Here is a 23128-nt window from a genome sequence, read left to right on the forward strand (position 1 = left end):
GTTGTTCTAACGAGGCGGGTCCATCGTGCGCGGCTGAGCCGACGCTCCCGTCCCAGGCATTTCAACCCGGTTTATGACTGGTTGGTTACTAGTCCCTGCTCCGGGCGTGTTAAAGAGATTTCTCACCTCGTAAACCGAAGGCAGGCGAGTCTGATGCCTCCTCCTCATGACTTCAATTGAAGCGTTCTGATCCAGCATGAGCCGGAAGGACTCTGAATGAATCTGCTGTGCCTGAGCATCCAAAGTAGCCCGCTCCTCGGCCATCCTAGTGTTTTCTGCATTCAGCTCCTCCTTGACCTGTGCTATCTCATCACGCAATTTTGCAACCGCCGCATTATGCTGATCCTCATCCGCCTGGTTAACCACTGCTGTTAACAATGCTGTCAGCTTATCCAACAAGTCAGTTAAGACCTGAGCTGGCGGGCGCACAGGGCCTCCTACCCCGGCAGTCATGGCCGTTGCTGACCTAGAAATCATCTCTGCTGCAGTCGATGAGTTCTGCACTGGTTGTGTACCGTCCATAAAGATCGCAACCCTGTTCGGCGGCTCAAAGGGGTCCGGAATACTGTCGCCATCGGAACAGCCCCCAAGCCGGCCGTCTTGCGGTTGATACAACGACTCGGTCTCCCCGGTGGACGACTCGCCGTTGGAGTAGATGACCGTCTCATCACCAGATACCGATCTATTCTCAGATTCCACTCCATGGATGAATCCCATGAAGGCACGATACATGGCGGGCTGAACTCGGGCGGGTCTTGCACGCTGAGCCGTCTCAATGATGTCGGTGCAGATGTCCGGCTCAGGGCCCGGCTCTCCGATCTTGCCGATGAAAACGTGAATTACACCAAAGGGGACCCAGTACCCGTACTCAATTGAGCCAGCCTCGGGGCCCCAGCCTGCGTCGTCGATGTAGAGCTTGCCGCGACGACTCTTGGTCATCCGGCCCATGGTGTATCCCTTGATCCCTTCGAAGCTGCCCTCTAAGAACTTGAAACCATCGTGTGATAGCCCCACGGTGGGCGCCAACTATCGTGGTATTGTCACGGTAGATGTCCCCTAGTGTGAGGACTTAGTCATGGAGCCATCAAAGCGAGATTAGCTTAAAGGGGTTAACACGGGACAAAGAACACAGGGAGTTTATACTGGTTCGACCCCTTGTGGTGAAGGTAAAGGCATAATATAGTTGAGGTGGTATTACTTATGTCTCGATTACCAGGGAGCGAATACGCTTGACCTAGCTTTCGATCTCTTCTTTATTCCCCCTAACTCGCCACCGGGTCGTCCCTTTATATACTGAGGTTGACGCCCGGTGGCTTACAGAGTCCCGGCCGGCCAATAAACCTGTCTGGCCTGGTGACTTAACTACAATTGCCTTATCATACAAGTTGTACACATATGGCGGTTTACACCTATGGGCCTTAAGCCGCCTTTGGGCCTTGGGCCCTTCATAAATTTATCCTCATCAACCTCCATCTTCAATTCGTTCATGGGCTATCTCTTATGAGTCGCCATGAATATAACCCGGCCCCTCTTGGGCGTGTTAACTCAATAACTATATCCCCAACAGGAGCCCCTTCGCACACATACAAGTGTTACAGACCATTTGTGATTTGTTGTGTATCACCGACGGTTGCAGCAAGAGTGATGTGTGCTTTTCGTTTGGGATCCCACACGTTTCCTGAAAGACTTATGACTGGGATTGTATATTACATTGGGCACGGTTTACTCCAAGCTCTCGTGTGCGATACCGTGATATCACAAACAGTTTCGGAGACCCTACGCACACGTAGTAGCGCTGCAAGTCATTTGCGATCTGTTGTGTATCACCGACGGTTCCGCTACGATTGACGTATGCTTTCCGATGTGGATCGCACACACTCATTTAGTTGAACCATGCGCGGAACAATTGCCAGGTTAAAACAAAAATATCCCATTTTGAACCGACATGCAAAAAAGCAAATTCGCCACAATATTCAATTGAACAAATAGTGTCCACAGGAAGAACATTCATAAGATTTCGCAACAATTGCAATTGAACATATGGTAGCTAAATTCCAATAATTTGTCCACACATATATGCATTACATAATTAATCATAGTGTACGAAATACGAAGACCTCATCAGATGGAAAACAATGGATCCATTCATATATGTTTAGCGGCTAACTCTCACTCGATGTTTCAGGAGAACGCATGCTGAAATCTTCATTATCATCAGTGGGATTGATGTAGTGATTCAGGAAGAAGTCGCTGATAAATCTCTGAACCATCAGTAATTCACCAGCCGGGAGCAGTTCAGGGGTCCTCGGTTCTAAGATGAGCCGCAATATTTTTAAGATCAGAATGTGCCATATGAGTGGAGTAGAAGATATTAATTAAGATATACTTACTGGTACTAATTCACGAGGATCATCACAACTATCAGCAGATTTGCAGACGGAGATCATGTGTCTGCAAACATAGTATCCACAAAGGTTGGTTATGATAACTACACAACCTTCTTCTTGTAGACGTCATTGGCCTCCAAGTGCAGAAGTCTGTAGGACAGTAGTAAATTTCCCTCAAGTGGATGACCTAAGGTTTATCAATCCGTGGGAGGCGTAGGATGAAGATGGTCTCTCTCAAACAACCCTGCAACCAAATAACAAAGAGTCTCTTGTGTCCCCAACACACCCAATACAATGGTAAATTCTATAGGTGCACTAGTTCGGCGAAGGGATGGTGATACAAGTGCAATATGGATGGTAGATACAGGTTTTTTGTAATCTGAAAATATAAAAACAGCAAGGTAACTAATGATAAAACTGAGCACAAACGGTATTGCAATGCTTCGAAACAAGGCCTAGGGTTCATACTTTCACTAGTGAAAGTTCTCTCAATAATAATAACATAACTGGATCATATAAATATACCTCAACATGCAACAAAGAGTCACTCCAAAGTCACTAATAGCGGAGAACAAACGAAGAGATTATTGTAGGGTACGAAACGACCTCAAAGTTATTCTTTCCAATCAATCCATTGGGCTATTCCTATAAATGTCACAAACAGCCCTAGAGTTCGTAGTAAAATAACACCTTAAGACACAAATCAACCAAAACCCTAATGTCACCTAGATACTCCAATGTCACCACAAGTATCCGTGGGTATGATTATACGATATGCATCACACAATCTCAGATTCGTCTATTCAACCAACACAAAGAACTTCAAAGAGTGCCCCAAAGTTTCTACCGGAGAGTCAAGATGAAAACGTGTGCCAACCCGTATGCATAAGTTCACAAGGTCACAGAACTCGCAAGTTGATCACCAAAACATACATCAAGTGGATAACGTGAATATCCCATTGTCACCACAGATAAGCACATGCAAGCCATACATCAACTGTTCTCAAATCCTTAAAGACTCAATCCAATAATATAACTTCAAAGGGAAAACTCAATTCATCACAAGGAGATAGAGGGGGAGAAACATCATAAGATCCAACTATAATAGCAAAGCTCACTGTACATCAAGATCATGCCATATCAAGAACACGAGAGAGAGAGAGAGATAAAACACATATCTACTGGTACATACCCTCAGCCCCGAGGGTGAACTACTCCCTCCTCATCATGGAGAGCGCCGGGATGATGAAGATGGCCACCGGTGATGGATCCCCCCTCCGACAGGGTGCCGGACAGGGTCCCAATTGGTTTTTGGTGGCTATAGAGGCTTGCGGCGGCGCAACTCCCGATCTAGGTTATTTTCTAGAGGTTTGGGGATTTATAGGAGAGGTTGGCGTCGAGAACAAGTTAGGGGGCCCCACGGAGAGTCCACGAGGCACAGGGGCGTGCCCTAGGGGGGGGCGCCCTCCACCCTCGTGGGGCCCATGGGACTCCCCTCCGGTAACTCTTCGTTCCAGTATTTTTTATATTTTCTAGAAAAAATCTCCGTTGATTTTTAGCGCATTCCGAGAACTTTTATTTTTGCACAAAACACCACCACGGTAGTTCTACTGAAAACAACGTCAGTCCAGGTTAGTTCTAACCAAATCATACGAAAATCATGTAAAAATATTATAAACATGGCATGAATACATAAAAAATTATAGATACGTTGGAGACATATCAGTTGGTCCCTGCTTGTTGCTGAGGACACAGAATTTTTTGTACATAATTAGTCATGTATTTGTCATGTTAGGAACAATCTAACCAGTGCTAGATGTATTATTTTTTCTTTGGACAAAAATAGAAAGATGTTTATTTAGAAGCTTGAACATTTGACTAGCATAAGAAAAGGTATTTGCAGACTATTGGATAAATTTTCCAAAAATAACGGATTTCGGTGTGTTACCGGAGAAACGATCTTGTGCTGCAGAGGTAGTTCCCTCTTGAACAGGTTCCCTAGTTTAGTTTTCCACAACGCGAGAACACTGCAAATGAAGATTAATTTTGACAACATCAATTGTTGAACCAAATATGAATGTAAATTAATTTCAACATCATAGAATTCAATACCTATCCATGAATTGTTGAAGATGCGTCAGATCCTGAGCGTTTGTTGACTCTCTAAGAGAATCCATGTAGTAAATTGTGTTCTTGTTTGGAACAATGAATACCAATATCCGGTGATTGCTACATATTAAGAAAGCCATGAACTTACGAATGATGTCGAAATCTGAAAGACAACCAGTGTATGCGTGGTTGTTTACTTGACTTACCGTTCATGATATGGCCAGAGAAATGATTCTACATGGGACGTGTTTTCGAAGAGATGGACGACCGTGTTAATGGCCCAGTCCCATAGGTCCTTACCATCTAATGTTGTGCCATTTGCTAATGCATGATCTATGAAATACACACTCTCCCTTTTTCTTCTTCACGCGTTCAATCCCATGAGAGGAATAAAATGCAGTTAGTTGTTTATCATTTACAACCTTGTATGGAGAAGTTGATCAGAGTTCGTTAAGTACTTACAAAATTAGGCATCTAACAAGAGCGGCATCGAGCTCGTTGAAGTTGAAGAAGAGAAGCAAGTCCTTGAAACTCACATTGATGGAACCAACATTGTGTCAGAAATGATCTCTATTGGAGTGGACTAGCAAACCATGATGACTTGCTGACATTTGATCCATGCAATATTCACATAACTCGCGGCAACTGGAGCTGCACTCATCAAAGTATTCGCCAACAAGAAATGGCTAGCCATGGACGTAATTGCATCCTTGAAGTACGTCTGCTTTACTTTTAGCAAGCAACAAATCTACTTCTTCATCATCCATGCCGTCAGAAATAATATTACTCCCCGATTCGAACAACGTGCTGTTAATTTGGTTCTGGGTGATGAGTGCTTTGAGTAAGAGGCAATTGTTCTCTTTCCTCTTTGCTCTCTTGCCACGCTTCCTCGCAGGTGCAGCCTTTTTGGCCGCTTCCTTCTTGGTACTTGAAGCATTTCTGGCAGAATGTCTGGTTGGCTACAAGGTAGACTGCCGAGCAGACGGTGAAGCTTCGACGGACTGCTTAGCAGACAGTTTATCTATGCCGAACCGCTGAGCTGGCGGTGCTGCTGCGACGGGCTGCTGGGTTATAGGAGTAGAGGCATCAGACTGCTGACCATGCGTTGAAGCTATGTCGGGTTTCTGCGCAGGTGGTGCCAACTTGTCGGTGTGCTGAGGAGGCCATGCCAACGCGTTGGTTTGCTGAGCAGGAAGTGCTGACGCATTGGTATGCTAATCACGTGACTGCGGACTGACGGACTGATGAGCAGTCGGTTCTGGACCTACAGACTGCTTAACAGGCGGTTCTGTCTAAAGCATCAGACTGCTTAGCAGTCCGTTCCACCAGGTTGGTCTGCTGAGTAGTTGGGTCTCCTCCCGCTGCTTCAGCGGCCGGCATCTGAACCGGTGGTGCGTCTTCAGTAGTTGTAGGCCTTGCCACTGGCTGCTCTGGGGCAGAGGATGACATGGCCTGTACGACACAAAGTCGGACCGGCTGATCATAGGTTGATGCATCAGCCGTCAGATTACGAGTATTAGGTTCTTTGGGGGAAGCACGTGAGAGCTGCTGTGGGAAGGAGATCGTCATCGGTTGAGGGGCGACATTGGTTGCTCTTGGCGGGGCTTCAGGGGTCTCATCGATGAACTCTATTTCCTTTCGTGGCCACTGGATGTGATGCAACAGTGTTTCTCCCAAGGTCCTTTGCTCATCAAAGTCTCCTAGGACATTCTTCAGGGAAATTAATTGAATCCAGGCTTTACTTCAGTCACATAGCACTTCACACAGCCCAGTTTCAATGGCACATTGTCCAACAAGAGGCCCTCCTCCAAGAAGGGTGGGCAAACCCAGGCTGTTGCACATTTTAATGTACCTTCATAATGTGTAAGCACGCCCTCCAGTCTGTCTTTCATTCCAAATAGATCAGATATAGCATCATCATGAGCAACTGTAGTCTTAGTGTCGCTGGGGTCAGCTGATGCACAACTACTCTTGTGCGGTGTTGTCACGCAATAAGCAGCATCCTCCATGCCCGCCTCCCCTCCCATCTGATGGCTATCTGTTAGTGTTAGAGTCTTCTACATCATCATTGACTCCTCAATATCCTTTCAAACAACCAGATACATGTCCTTCCTCAACCTTTCATACAATTCGTTCTGCTTCATTTCACTCCTCGATTTTTTCATGCTGAGCCTCTCCTCCTTGCTGAGTGTGAAAGCCCTCTTGTGCGGGACATTAACACCTATACCCCTTGCATGGCTAGTGGGCTCTCTTATTTCCATAGCATCGGACAGAATGTCACATGGCCCTGAGTTCCTGTAGAACCTTCCAGGGATCTTGGAAGCCTTTAACATCACTTGATACAGTTCTTCGTCACGTGAGTTTTCAAAGTAATAAGTTCCGTCATCACGCCTCCTTGCACGTGCCCGCAAGTAGTCTCTGGCGCGTTCGCCCCTAATTTCACTAAAGGCCACTTTCCCACCCATCGCTACTGCTTCTTTGTCCTCCTGGTCCCATATCGGTTTCATGCCGTAGTATCCTGCCACACCCATATGCTGGGGGCGTGTGTTCTTATTTTGAAGTTCCGATTGCTTGGCACTCTTCTTAGCAAACTCTTTAGTTGCCCTGACCCTTTTGAATTCTGCATAGTCTACCTTTGTAATTTGGGGGTTGCAGGGATTGGGTCCTTGCCTTCACTCAAGTACTTCTTGTACAACACGTGCTTCCAATTTCTCCAAGCATCCCTAGCCTTCTTCAGTGCAGCGTGTTCCACCTGCATTCTCCGCTGCTCTGGAGAGTTGAAGTGATCCATGATCTCCCGGACTATCCTTCGCTGTATTGCTGTGTCAGCTTTCCAAAACCCCGATAGATTAATGTTGAGCCTTACCCTGCCAACAAATCCACACACACTCCTGAACCTCGTGCATGCTTTATCTGATTTAGTTGGAGCCCAAGACTTTAAATTGATCTTGGCTACTTCATATACACCTTTAGGCTGGTGTGTGGGCTTCCTTGGAGCGTTCCTCCGTGTCCTGACCGGAAGGGTAGTTGCTGCAGCTCTATCCCGTTCAAGATTACTTGATCCTTCACCATCTGCTGAAGACCTAGGGTTGTCGGAATCAGATGAAGATACATCGCCTGAAGCATGAGTGTTGTTGCTGCTAATCGACTTCTATAGAGAACACATGCAAAACTAAGGAAAGGAGTATAAGCATAAAACTAACAACTTGGTATGAAGCTGTCTTAACATGTCATGCAATAATTTAGAAAATGTATGGCTTATTTGTTAAGTTTGTGTGACTCGGGCTCCCGCGATCTGTAAATCGGCAGTAACTTATTGGAACAAATACATCTTACATGTACTAGTTAAGAAGGTATGAACATATATACGCTCTCCATTATTTTATAGCCAATTTGGGAACATACGGAACGAAATAGGAAGAGGGATTGCGAGGAAATATGCCTCACTATGATGGAGAGCAGTAACTAACACGCTTCTTAATGCAAAACCGATCAGACCATAGGAGAGGCGAGGGTTATAGGATCGATACGCTCAAGGGTGGCTAGCGAGCAAATGAAGACGGCGAGGTGCGGGCAGCCGCGTGTAGGGAACGACAATGGAGGTAGGCTTGACACCGAAGAGCGGGCACACGGCCGGGGTGAGCATGCCGGTGCCGAAGAGGGTTCTGCTGTGGATCTGGGGCGGGGAAGAGCTGGCGATGGAGATTGGGTGGACTAGTTGAGTGAAACGCGGGTGAGAAGTGTGTGTGTGTGGGGGGGGTGTTGGCGGCTGAGGGAGTCCTGGATTAGGGGGTCTCCGGACAGCCGGACTATATCCTTTGGCCGGACTGTTGGACTATGAAGATACAAGATTGAAGACTTCGTCTCGTGTCTGGATGGGACTCTACTTGGCGTGGAAGGCAAGCTAGGCAATACGGATATGTGTATCTCCTCCTTTGTAACCGACCTTGTGTAACCCTAACCCTCTCCGGTGGCTATATATACTGGAGGGTTTTAGTCCGTAGGACAACATACAATCATACCATAGGCTAGCTTCTAGGGTTTAGCCTCTTTGATCTCATGGTAGATCTACTCTTGCACTACCCATATCATCAATATTAATCAAGCATGACGTAGGGTTTTACCTCCATCAAGAGGGCCCGAACCTAGGTAAAACATCGTGTCCCCTGCCTCCTGTTACCATCCGCCTTAGATGCACAGTTCGAGACCCCCTACCCGAGATCCGCCGGTTTTGACACCGACATTGGTGCTTTCGTTGAGAGTTCCTTTGTGTCGTCGCCGTCAGGCTTGATGGCTCCTTCGATCATTGTTAGCGATGCAATCCAGGGTGAGACTTTTCTCCCCGGACAATTTTTTGTATTCGGCGGCTTTGCACTGCGGGCCAATTCGCTTGGCCATCTGGAGCAGATTGAAAGTTACGCCCCTGGCCACCAGGTCAGGTTTGGAAGCTTAAACTACATGGCCGATATTCGCGGAGACTTAATCTTCGACGGATTCGAGCCTCTGCCTTGTGCGTCACACGATCACGATGAGCATGATTTAGCTCTACCATCAGACTGTGTTTAGGAGATCGCACCGGCATCCGCTCCGACCCTCAATTTGGAGCTAGTTGCGCTGTCCATGGACGGGTGGATGGACCCCGCCACGGAAGCCTTATCCTCATCGGCGATCGAGCTGAACATCGACCTTACCTTGCGCGAGAGCCGTGTTGTTAAACTGCCGGATCCTTCTCTGGCCACGGACTCCGAACCGCCTGCGTCCGTTCCTATCGCATCTGGCTAGGCGCCGATCATGGAGTTTAGCTCTGTGGATATCTTTCAGCACTCGCCCTTCGGCGATATACTGAACTCATTAAGGTCTCTCTCCTTGTCAGGAGGATCCTGGCCGAACTATGTCCGGCAGGACTGGGATGCGGACGACAAAGAAATTCGCGGCCCACCCACCACCCACTTAGTAGCCACTGTCGATGACTTAACCGACATGCTCGACTTCGACTCCGACGACATCGACGGTATGGACGACGATGCGGGAGACGAGGAGGAACCACTGCCCACAGGGCACTGGACAGCCACCTCATCATACGATATATACATGGTGGATGACCCCTCCAAGAAGCAACATAAGCGCCGACGTCAGCGGCACCGCTCTAAGTCCCGCCAAAGCAAAAGTGGTGATACCGGCACAGGAGGGAATAACACCCCGGATAGTGCCGAAGACAACAACAATCCCCTGCAGCAAGATTTAGAGCAGGAGGATGGAGGAGCCAGCCCTCCCGAGAGAGCAGCAGATGGAGAGGTGGATGATGATAATTACATACCCCCCTCCGAAGATGAGGCAAGCCTCAGCGATGACGAATTCGCCATGCCAGAGGATCCCGTCGAACAAGAGCAGCTTCAAGCGCCGGCTTATGGCCATGACAAATAGCCTTAAGAAAAAGCAGCAACAGCTTCAAGCTGATCAAGATCTTCTAGCTGACAGATGGACTGAAGTCCTTGCGGCCGAGGAATATAAACTCGAGCGCCCCTCCAAGAGTTACCCAAAATGCAGGTTGCTACCTCGACTGGAGGAAGAAGCGTATGACGCGGCTGATCGGCCACCTCGTGGCCGTGATAGAGAGGCATTCCAGCCAAAAGCTTAGCCTGCACCCTGACGCCATTCAAATAAAAAAGCATGGGGAAACACGCCAGACCTGCGAGACATATTGGAGGATAAAGAAAAACATGCAAGATCGATCTACAGATCACGAGGGCGCACCACTATGCGAGACGAGAAACGTCACGCTGGATACAGTAAAAGTAAATCCGGCCAGGCCGAACACAGCGGGCAAGACCCATTCGAGCTGCGTCGCGATATAGCCCAATACAGAGGCGCCGCACACCCCTTATGCTTCACAGACGAAGTAATGGATCCTCAAATCCCAGAAGGTTTCAAACCCGTAAATATTGAATCATACAACGGCACAACAGATCCTGCGGTATGGATCGAGGATTTCCTCCTCCACATCCACATGGCCCGCAGAGTCCATTAGTTGTTGGGAAGATCTGGAAGCCGCATTCCTCGACAACTTTCAGGGCACTTATGTGCGACCACCAGATGCCGATGACTTGAGCCACATAATTCAGCAGCCAGAAGAATCGGCAGGCAATTCTGGACTCGGTTCCTAATAAAGAAAAACCAAATCGTCGACTGTCCGTATGCAGAGGCCCTATCAGCTTTCAAACACAACATCCGCGACGAGTGGCTAGCCCGGCACCTTGGTCAGGAAAAGCCGAAATCTATGGCAGCCCTCACGACACTCATGACCCACTTTTGTGTGGGAGAATACAGCTGGCTGGCTCGTAGTAACAATATGTCAAAGAACCATGGTACTTCAGATACCAAGGACGGCAATAGCAGGCCACGTCGCAACAAACATAAGTGCCGCATTAACATCGATAATACTGAAGATACGGCAGTCAATGCCGGATTCAAAGGCTCTAAACCCGGTCAGCGGAAAAAGCCGTTCAAAAGAAGCACTCTGGGCCCGTCCAGTTTGGACCGTATACTCGATCGCTCGTGTCAAATACACGGCACCCCCGACAAGCTAGCCAACCACACCAACAGGGGCTGTTGGGTGTTCAAGCAGACCGGCAAGTTAATTGCCGAAGACAAAGATAAGGGGCCACATAGCGATGACGAGGAAGAGCCCCGGCAGCCGAACACCGGAGGACAGAAGTGGTTCCCCCCACAAGTGCGGACGGTGAACATGATATATGCAACCCACATCCCCAAGAGGGAGTGGAAGCGTGCGCTCAGGGACGTATATGCGTTGGAGCCAGTCGCCCCAAAGTTCAACCCACACTACTAGGAAAAGGGCTATAGATGGAAATGACACTAATGGCGCACCAGACATGTGGTGCGCCATTACTATATACTAATGGTGCACCATCTGTTGGTGCGCCATTAGTGTGGAAGACACTAATGGCGCACCAGGCACACGGTGCGCCACTAGTAACAAAATGTTTTTTTTCATTTTTTCAAACATACTAATGGTGCATCCGGGCAGAGTGCGCCATTAGTAGTTAGAACTACTAATGGCGCACCAGCCGTAGAGTGCGCCACTACTGTATTTTTTTTTACTTTTTTGCAAAACTACTAATGGCGCACCGTTGCATAGTGCGCCATTACTAGTTTAAACTAGTAATGGGCACTTTTTTTACTTTTTGATATCATGAATATTTTTAAATTTCATGGGCACTTTTTGAATTCATGAATATTTTTTTCAAATTTGATGATATTTTTTCATATTCCATATGAAAAAATATTGAATATTCATGAGGACACTCGATCTCGATCCCCCTCCCTCTCGATAGCTATCCCCCTCGCCATATCCCCCTCGCCGCCGAGCATCCCCCCGCACCCTCCCCCCGCTCCACTGCCGCCGACGACCCCCCACCCCCTCCCCCGCTCCACCGCCGCCGACGACCCACCGCACCCTCCCCCCCTCCACCACCGCCGCCGACCCCCCGCACCCTCCCCCGCTCCATCGCCGCCGCTTTAAAAAAAATATTACTGTTTTTATAAAAAATTATTACTGTTTCATAATTCATATTCATTTTCTAAAAAATAATTATAAAAAATTGTAGACTACAATTCTTGTTAAACAACAATTATTACTGTTTTTATAAAAAAATATTACTGTTTCATATTCATATTCATTTATTAAAAATAATAATAATAAATATACTAATGTCGCACCGGCCTAGTGGTGCGCCATTGCTATCTAAAAAAATATTTCTAATGGCGCACCGGCGGTGGGTGCGCCATTGCTATCTAAAAAAAGATTTCTAATGGCGCACCGACGGGTGGTGCGCCATTAGTAAGCTTCCCCCTATAGCTAAGTCCTCCCTCTCCCTCGCTAGAGATCCCCTTTCGTCCCTCTCTCCCTCGCCAGACCCACGACGCCGCCGCCCCGACCCCCGCGGGACTCCACCCCCGCCACCCACGCGCCCCCGCGCCCCCACCCCTACCGCCCCCACCCCGGCCGCCCCCACCGCCCCCGCGCCCCCACCCCTGCCGCCCCGACCCTCAACGTCTTCGCCTTCCTCCTCGCCGTCGGCGCCGAGCAGCGACGCAGCACCGTACACCCCCCGACCCCCCCCCCCCTCCCCCCCCCCCCCCCCCTTCCCCCCCCCCCGCGCCGGGGCTGACGGCCCCTTCTCTGTCTCGCAGGGCAAGGTCTCCGGCACCTCTACGACACCGACGCCTTCACCGTCTAGGGCGTCTGCGCCTTCTTCCACCTCCGGCCACCGCGGCCTCACCGTTGATCCCCGCACGAGCTCACCATCATCTTCCTCTCGGTGAGCTGCACCAGTTCCCCTTCCCCCCCTTTCTGTTAACTGAACATTGTCAGGTTTAGGTTCTGTTAACTGAAAAAGTTTAGATTCAGAAACATTGTTGGACTGATAGGAAGTTTGTTGAACAGAGCAATCCACACCTGTAATTTCTACTGTTATGCCTCTGTTGATTGTGATCTCTGCACATGTTTAATGTCTATGCTGTTGTGCGGCTGTTATGTGTGTCTATGTCGGTGAGCTTGTGTTATGCACTTCTGCGTTTTGATGTCTCCCCTTACCTTAGTTTTTTCATCTCACTGGTCCTTTTCATTGTATTGGTCCTTTTCATTTTTGTCAAAGAGGCCCCGAGTTCTCTCTTCACTTGTGTGGTGATTGTCTTGGTCCTTTTCATTTTTTTCATGGCATTCTTGAGGTGCTGATGTGTCTGAGGGCATGAACCATGATCAAGTTGAGTTCAGATTTCATTAGATTAGATGGATTATCATGCCTTGTGTCCTGATAGTTGGATATTTGAGTAGTATTGTCAACAGTAATAACTTTTACATGTTTGCATTGCTTCCAAGAGTAACAATAGGTGCTTATGACACCTTTAGGGGATCTACTCATCTCTAATCATGCTACTCAAGGATAGGAACCGTAGGCATCTCTATATATTTTTTCAGTGTCCTTTATTGGTGGTTCTATGGTGTAGTCCAGATGAAACCAATTGCATGCATTGAGAAATAGAGTATTAAAACAGGACTTGACGTGGTTTTCCAGTTAGCTATCTGAATTGAGAAAAACATAGCTTTTGCGGTCTCTGAGGCAAAACTTGCTACTCCATATACAACTAATACTACTACTAGACAAGATACTACTCCATATACTACTAATACTACTACTGTATTTCATTTCAAAGTTCAAAATCCTGGTACTGAGATTTTCATTTCCAATGAGTGATGTTTTTCCTAGCAGTAGAAAAAACATAGCAACTTCTCTGTTTTTATAAAGTTGTTCTTATATGGGTGAAACTTCACTTGTTTTTAGGCTAGTGCAGGGTGTTGCTTCTTCTGTATGGGCCAACTATGTCACAAATAAATTATTCCTTCTTCTGTATTTGACAAGTAATGACTTTTAAAGATGATGATCATCTTGCTAGTTTGATGGGTTTTGTCTCCGACCATTGTGTCGTGATGAATTTGCAGGTACCCCGAGAGGTCCTTGAGTTTGCCGGAATGTCGATTAACTTCTGTTCTGGAAAATTCGGGTACTCCATATGTCCTATTTTTAGCAAAGGCCATGCCGAAATTTTCCGTGAATTTTAGCATGACTTTGCTAAAAATAGGACATATGGGGTACTTGCGACTAATGCATGCATCGGCGTCGACAAAACCTAAATGATGAAAGCTTAGGCTTTTAGGGTGCCTCGACGTCGACAAACCCTAAATGATAAAACCTTGGCTTTTAGGGTGCCTCGGTGTCGATAAGAACCTAAATGATGAAAGCTTAGGCTTTTAGGGTGCCTCAGCGTCGACAAACCCTAAATGATAAAAGCTTAGCTTTTAGGATGCCTTGGTGTCGACAAACCCTAAATGATGTAGTTTTGAATTATGAACGTAGGATATGTCATCATCATCATCGGACGACGAAAGTCTCCCAGCGGAGTGCGACTGGTGCCACGACAATCGAGGTCTGTGCGACATGCCTCACCTGGATGATGATCGACGCTTCAACATTAAGCTCGAGGAGACCTTCGAAGTTGAAACGGTACACAACGATGATAAGTGTTATTTTCATAATTAAGCATGACTTCAACTATTTCAATGTGTAATTTTCATCTTTTACAATTCGAGTATAGCTTATCCCATGCCATGCAAGACGCTATGTCTTGGAGAGGATGGATTTTGAAGACCATGAAATTTCTGAAACAAAGAAAAATCACCTAAGGACTCATCACGATGTGGACTTTGAAGTAAATCTATATAATTCTGAGAGCGTAACCCATTTTGGTTGCAAAAATTGGGAAGCATTTTGCAAGATGTATGGTTTTGATGAGGGTATGCTTATCACCATGGATCTTGGTAATCCTGACATCAACCAAGACAATATGGACATTTGGGTCCTTATTGATACGCCTCCAGTTCTACCGCTATGTGAGTTTCTCAAACATAGTTATTAGCTAATTTATATTGTTTATTTCAAAATAGTTGACAGCTCATTTCCATTGATAGCTTATTTTTATTGTTCAAAGAATGTGCGGGAGATGGTAGACAAAACCCACTACACCGATGGCTCCGAATTAACAACTTACAAGGAGAAAAATCATCTGGTCAGATTTTGTACTCACATTGAGAATTACACTATCCACAATCAAACTCCTCAACATTATGGTAAATACGTGCCACTAGTGCATGTGTTCAACTACGATAACTACCATGGAGATGCCCTGGTAAGATTTTTACTATTACGACATCCGTGCATCTTTTGCATACTTCTAAAACTAGTACATCATTGCTAACTATGAAGTTATTACTATGTTTTCAACAGATAATCACAGAGAATTGTGTGCCTCATATGATGTATCAGAAAGGTAGTGTTAATGTTTTGAACATACAGCCAGGTCGTCCTACGAATCTCAACTGTCCATACGATATTTCTAAAAGAAGTGGAGACATGAAAATCAAAGGATGGAAAAAATGTATGGACAGTCGTAAAGAGCTTCTTGGAAGCAAAAGGAAGCGAAGCGCAAGAATTGGAGACAGGATGTTCTCCATTCTCCATAATGGAGAGTCAGGGTCTATATTATTTTATGCTATTTTAGCTTAAATAGGGTATTTAGGTCCTGCCTAATACTGATGATCATGTGCTAAGAACAATTAAGTAGGGTTGGTTCGATGACTATCAAGATGATGATCGTATGACTTGTTATGAATAACGAGTAGAAGTTGTATGATAATGAATAGTAGGACTTCTTAGGATTAGTATTACTTCTGACAAACTCGATACTCGCGGTCTCGAGACTTGTAATGTTTTATCTTTGTTCGGTCTTTTGAATTCGGAGACTAATATGACGAATTGTATTCGAAGACTAATCTTCTATTGTATTCGATGAATCTGCTGTTGCTGTGTGCTACTGTCTATATTCGGTCAAATAATATATTTTGTAACCTGTGCAAAAATCAGAAAAGTAAAAAAATAAAACCTAATATTCATACTAATGGCGCATCACTACAGAGTGCGCCATTAGTATGCCAAGTATACTAATGGCGCATCCATCTGTAGTGCGCCATTAGTGTGCCAAAGCACATGGTTAAATATGGCCCTGGGAGGCATACTAATGGCGCATGGTGTTATATACTAATGGCGCACTTGGTGGTGCGCCATTAGTATACCAGATACTAATGGCGCACCTGTGGTGCGCCATTAGTAATAAATACTAGTGGCGTGATACTAATGGCGCACCAGTGATGCGCCATTAGTAGGCAAAACTGGTGCGCCATTAGTAGGCCTTTTCCTAGTAGTGCCATGGTCCTCCTATCCGATCACCTTCGATCACAGGGACCACCCCACTAGTATCCGTCATGGCGGATTCGCCGCACTGGTCCTAGACCCAATCATTGACGGATTTCACCTCACTCAAGTCCTTATGGATGGCGGCAGCAGCCTGAACCTGCTTTATCAGGACACAATGTGCAATATGGGTATAGACCCCTCAAGGATCAAACCCACAAAAACGACCTTTAAAGGCGTTATTCCAGGCGTAGAGGCCCATTGCTCAGGCTCAATTACACTGGAAGTGGTCTTCGGATCCCCGGATAACTTCCGAAGTGAAGAATTAATCTTCGATATAGTCCCGTTCCGCAGTGGTTATCATGCACTGCTCGAACGGACCGCATTTGCGAGATTCAATGTGGTACCGCATTATGCATACCTCAAGCTCAAGATGCCAGGACCTCGTGGGGTTATTACAGTTAATGGAAACACAGAGCGCTCTCTCTGAACGGAGGAGCACACCGCGGCCCTCGCAGCAGAAGCACAAAGCAGCCTATCAAGGCAATCCACCAGTTTGGCGTTTCAAGACCCGGACACCTTCAAGAGCGCTCGGAGTAATCGGCAACTAGACCACCTGACACGATCTGAGCTCGCGTAGCAATGCAGCCCCCACCCCAGTCCCAGCCAAACGGCGAAATCCGTGCCACGCGTACATAATTACGCATTAAAAATACCATGGGCATAGGTGGGGAGGGGGCACAACTGCGGCACGCCCCAAGACGCGGCTTAAACCGCACTAGGGGCTTCCCGCTTTGTTATTTTTTCTCTTTTTTAGGACCTTAATCTCTGGAAACCCTGTCCGGCAGCATGATTGCCGAACACATGATGCAGCAACCAAGGAGGCAGAAAGCTACGTCACACCACGGAATTCCCCGGTGGATTACGATAACGAGCGAAATATTTGCTTTAATACTATTCATCAGCTTGCCCTTGGAAGGGACACAGTCCTACTTTTTGCTTATCGCACTATCTGTATCATTCTGCTTTAACGCACCTTTTTGAATAAACAATGCATAATATTACGACTATTATTGCATTCTTGTTATATATATATGTGTGTGTGTGTTCATTAATGACGCCTTGCAACCGTACACTTTGGTACGGCCAATACACCAGGGGCTTACGTACCCCACAATATGGTGTGAAAAGTCCGAACACTTTCACAAGTGCGGCACCCCGAACTTATAGCATTATATGCATCAGCTCCGAATCATGTCTTTGGTCAAATGTTGGGTTTGCCCCGGCTCCTATGTTTTGGTACCTTATGTTCCACTCTATTGGCTAAGGTAGCGCTAGGAGAACTACTGCGATTGTGCCCCGGTTCTGCTGGGCTAAGCACCTCAGTAGAGAAAGCTAAAACTGACTGTCATGGTAAGGCGAGAGACTGGTCGCTGTTCGGTGAGGTTTCGAGTCCCTAAAGATTTATGCCGCTTAGAGCGAGGAGCCGGTCCTGTCTGGCTTAAAGGTGTGTATCGCGCCCCGAATTTGGCCTTCCGAATATCAGGGGCTTTGCCGACATTTAAAATTATAGAATTCTATGGCTAAGTGAGAGTGATAAAGCATTATTAGTCTGGTTGCCTTGTTCGCTGTGCTGAGCACCTCACTCGAAGGACCCAAAAATGGGAACAAGAGTGCTCAGGTTTATCCCGAACACCCCAGCACTCGCGGCATGGGGGCAGAAGCCGAGGAGTAGCCATCTCTTAGATTGGATAAACAGCCTAACAGAAGGTAATATTTTAAATTCAAACAAGCGTTGCATAGCGCATATGAACAAGTTTTCATAAATACAGGATCACACGAGCAAGTTTCACTCAAATATTACATCTTTCGTGCACTCGTCCACTACGAGACGGGCACCCTTCAGAACACCCTCGTAGTACATCTCGGGGTGGCGATGCTCCTTGCCCTCCGGCGGCCCTTCCTTGATCAGCTTCACGGCGTCTAGCTTGACCCATTGCAACTTCACACGGCTGAAAGCCCGGCGTGCACCTTCAATGCAGACGGATCGCTTGACGACCTCCAGCCGCGGGCAAGCATCCACAAGCCGCCTCACCAGGCCGAAGTAGCTGTTCGGAAGGGCGTCGCCAGGCCACAGCCGGACTATAAAGCCCTTCATGGCCTGTTCGGCCGCCTTGTGTAGCTCGACCAGCTGCTTTAGCCGGTCGCTCATTGGCACCGGGTGTTCGGTCCCAGTATACTGAGACCAGAACAGCTTCTCCATTGAGCTTCCCTCCTTGGCCTGGTAAAATTGTCCGGCATCGGACACGCTGCGGGGCAAATCTGCGAATGCTCCTGGAGAGCTCCGGATTCGGGTAAGTAACAGGTAATTTACTTTCACATGCTTGCTTTGCATATAGAATGCCTTACCCGCCGCTGTCTTCTTCATCGCATCAATCTCCTGGAGGGCCCTTTGGGCTTTGGCCTTGGCATTCTTCGTGCTCTCAAGGGCCACGGCAAGCTCAGACTCCCGCGTCTTCGAGTCAAGCTCCAACGCCTCGTGCTTCGTCACGAGAGCTTGGAGCTCTTGCTGCACCTCGCCCACCCGAGCCTCTTGCCTTTCCCGCTCGGTGCGCTCCTTAGCCGCTTTATCTTCAGCCTCGGACAGTGCTTGCTTTAAGGTCGCCACTTCGGTCATGGCCCCTGGCAAATTCATGATGATCCTGTCATTTTGCAATCACATTCTTTTTATACACATCCATAGACTAGGTACTATTTACCTTTGTTCTCCTCGAGCTAGCTCTTGGCAAGGCCGAGCTCATCTTGGGACCCTTTAAGGTCCTGCTTCAGTACGGCGACCTCCGCAGTCAGTGCGGCAAATGCCAGAAGCGAAGCCTGCATATGCATATTGACATACTTATATTAGACTCCTGCAATATTATTGATCCTCTGTTCGGCTTTTCTTTGTGAACACCGAACAGAGCATCGGGGGCTACTGTCTATGCGGTAATATTTTTCCTATATTTTAAACACTTACCTCAAAGCCTGTTAGAAGGCTGGCACAGGCTTGAGTCAGTCCGCTCTTGGTAGACTGAACCTTCTGGACCACCGCACTCATAATAGTACGGTGCTCCTCGTCGATGGAAGCGCTGCGAAGTGCTTCCAGCAGACTGTCCGGCGCCTCTGGATGGACAGAGATCACTGGCACAGACGTCTTGCCCATCTTGGAAGGAGGCCGCCTGCCCGAATCCGGAACCACTGGAGGTTCCGGCACGGTTTTTGGCTGAGGGCCGAACTCGAAGCCCTCAGGGGCCTTGTCCCCTCTGCTCCCAGAGTCTGGAAGGCCTCCTTGAGGCGCCTCCGGGACTGTCTCCCCTTGACCCGGTGCCTCTTGAGACAATCCCTCAGCGTCGTCCGCAGGGTAAGGGGAGGTGGCAGTCGAAAGTGGATCACTATCCATATCCGACGAGCCCAGGGAGCCATCCGACGATACATTGATACGGGCTCGTGGCAGCCTGCATAATCATATTCAGCGTTAGGTGAAGCAGTGCGACAAAGGAATGCTATGAGTTACTCTGGTATTCGTATACTTACGACTTCCCTAGAGGCTTGGCCCTGGGCAGCCACTCGTCTTCGCCGTCGGCGGCGGTGGTAGAACTGTCCGGAAGGAGAGTCCTTCCCTTCTTGGACCCTTCGGCCTCCCCAGTTGGGGCGGCCTTCCTTTTCTTGTCTTTCCCGTATGGAGGGGGAGCATCTTCTTCTGCCTCCTCGTCTTCGGGGGAGGAGTGCGCCGTAGAGTCATCAGACGGTGAGTCCGATGACGCCTGGCGTCGGGAACTCTTTTGGGTTCCCTTGGCCTTCTTGGTGTTCTCCAGCACCGTGTAAGGAGCCGGAGTCAGCATCTTCGCCAGGAGAGCGTCTGCTGGGCCTTCGGGCAAAGGAGCTGGACGGTCGATCTGTCCGGCCATCTCCTGCCAGTCCTGTCAAAGGTACGGGAGCTTAGATCCCGCATAGAGTCAAACTATGGAAAACAAGTATCCTGTGAGAGGTAAAACAGCTTACCGCGCTGGCTTGGCGCTTCGCGCAGTATCCGCAGTCCTCAGTAGTGTGAGGGGGAACCTCGGCGCTCTTAAATAGCACCTTCTAGGCATCTTCGTGAGTTGTGTCGAAGAGTCTGTTCAGAGTTCGGTGCTGGGCCGGGTCGAACTCCCACAAGTTGAAAGCCTGTTGTTGGCACGGGAGGATCCGGCGGATGAGCATGACCTGGACTACGTTGACGAGTTTGAGCTTCTTGTTCACCTTGTTTTGAATACATGTTTGGAGTCTGGTCAGCTCTCCCGAACTACCCCAGGACAGGCCCTTCTCTTGCCAGGAGGTGAGCCGCGTGGGGATGCCAGATCGGAACTCGGGGGCCGCTACCCATTTAGGGTCACGCGGCTCGGTGATGTAGAACCACCCCGATTGCCACCCCTTTATGGTCTCCACGAAGGAGCCCTCGAGCCATGTGACGTTGGGCATCTTGCCCACCATGGCGCCTCCGCACTCCACCTGGCGGCCGCTCACTACCTTCGGCTTGACATTGAAAGTCTTCAGCCATAAGCTAAAGTGGGGCTTGATGCGGAGGAAGGCCTCGCACATGATGATAAACGCCGAGATGTTGAGGATGAATTCGGGGCCAGATCGTGGAAATCCAGGCCGTAGTAGAACATGAGCCCCCAGACGAATGGGTGGAGAGGGAATCCTAGTCCGCGGAGGAAATGGGTAAGGAACACTACCCTCTCATGGGGCCTGGGGGTGGGGATGAGCTGCCCCTCGTCTGAGAGCCGGTGCGCGATGTCGTCGGGCAGGTATCCGGCTCTCCTCAGCTTCTTGATGTGTCCCTCCGTGACGGAGCAGACCATCCACCTGCCTCCCACTCCAGACATGGTTGGAGAAGGTCGAGGTGGGAAATGCGAACTTGGGCGCTGGAGCTCGAGTGTGCGAAAATGGATGAGCAAAGGAGGAAGAAGGCGTGGATGAAAAGGTGAATCCTTATCCCTTTATATGGGCGGACGGAACTATGCGTCCCCACTAGCCTGGTAAAACTCGCTTATCCCCCAAGCGCCATAATCGATGGCGCGGTTGGGTTACCCACGCCCGTATTGATGAGAATCCCGTGATAAGGGGACACGATCTCTGCTTTGACAAGACGTGTCAAAAAACTGCCTCGCGTTATGTGTGGGGCTAGTTAAAGGAAATGGTTCAAATAATCGCCGGGCCATGGCATAATGTCATGTTGCCAAAACAAGTCAGCAAATTGGATTTGTGGAAATATTATTCTCTCTATGGTGGTATGTGGAACTTATTTTGTAGGGTCGGATACTATCCTTGTATTCAAATTCTTCCGTGGTGTATTCGGAGGAGGAACCCGCCTTGCAATGCCGAAGACAATACTGCGCCGGACTCATCGTCATTGAAAGCCTGGTTCAGGGGCTACTGAGGGAGTCCTGGATTAGGGGGTCTCCAGACAGCCGGACTATATCCTTTGGCCGGACTGTTGGACTATGAAGATACAAGATTGAAGACTTCGTCTCGTGTCCGGATGAGACTCTACTTGGCGTGGAAGGCAAGCTAGGCAATACGGATATGTGTATCTCCTCCTTTGTAACCGACCTTGTGTAACCCTAACCCTCTTCGGTGTCTATATAAACCGGAGGGTTTTAGTCCGTAGGACAACATACAATCATACCGTAGGCTAGCTTCTAGGGTTTAGCCTCTCTGATCTCGTGGTAGATCTACTCTTGCACTACCCATATCGTCAATATTAATCAAGCAGGATGTAGGGTTTTACCTCCATCAAGAGGGCCCGAACCTGGGTAAAACATCCTGTCCCCTGCCTCCTGTTACCATCTGCCTTAGACGCACAGTTCGGGACCCCCTACCGAAGATCCGCCGGTTTTGACACCGACAGCGGCCTAGGTGAAAAGGGTGAAAAATATCCCCGGTCGCCGCGCGGAAAGACCAATGCAAAAGGTTGCCTCTAAGCGCTCGTGTGCACAAAGAGAATAATTTCATTTGAAATGAAGACGTACTAATTTTGAAATGAAGACGTGAGTTCATTGTTTCGCCTATAAATTTTCCCACGTTAAGCAATCACCATTATACCACGGGTTTGATTTGCTGGCACATTTCAGGTCTCGTGTGCTATGTTTAAGACATTTTTTAGCATTTACCATGCATTTTGGCATATAAATAAAATCCTAGCCGGACTGCATTTCCCGTCGAAAGGGATGAAGATTGCCGTTCGATCTGGGAGCATCCAACGGTGCAAACGTATGATCCGTGGTGTTTGGATTCTGGCCAATCAGAACGAACGCACGACTCAGATCAGGCGCGCAGCAAGGGGGGGGCATCAGCCATGGTTTGGTAGGCACACAGCTTTCGTGAGTGAACCGTGTGCTATTTCAAAACATTTACATGAACTAACATCATATTTTCGTTTGAATGAAAACAAGAGTTCATCATTTCGCCTCCAAATTATTTTCCATGGTAAGAAATCACCATTGTACCCTATGGTTTGATTTTGTCATGCATTTGAGGTATCGTTTGCTATACTTGAGTCATTTGCTATAGTCGCAACTACACGTGGGTGCTAGCTAGCAAGATCATTTGTGTGTCCCTTTGGGAGTTTTCATTCATTGTTCGAGAAACGGGAAAAAAATTCAAAGAGTTCGGCCGCAGGGTGCGGCTAGAGGCATATGCCTTGTTGGTATTCTAATTACAGGAAATGCATATAGAGTCTGTCGAAAGGGATCGTTCTGCCTTGATTTTTTATGGTAAACAATCACG

This window comes from Triticum urartu, chromosome 6, assembly GCF_003073215.2.
Source record: "Triticum urartu cultivar G1812 chromosome 6, Tu2.1, whole genome shotgun sequence".
NCBI lineage: Eukaryota > Viridiplantae > Streptophyta > Magnoliopsida > Poales > Poaceae > Triticum > Triticum urartu.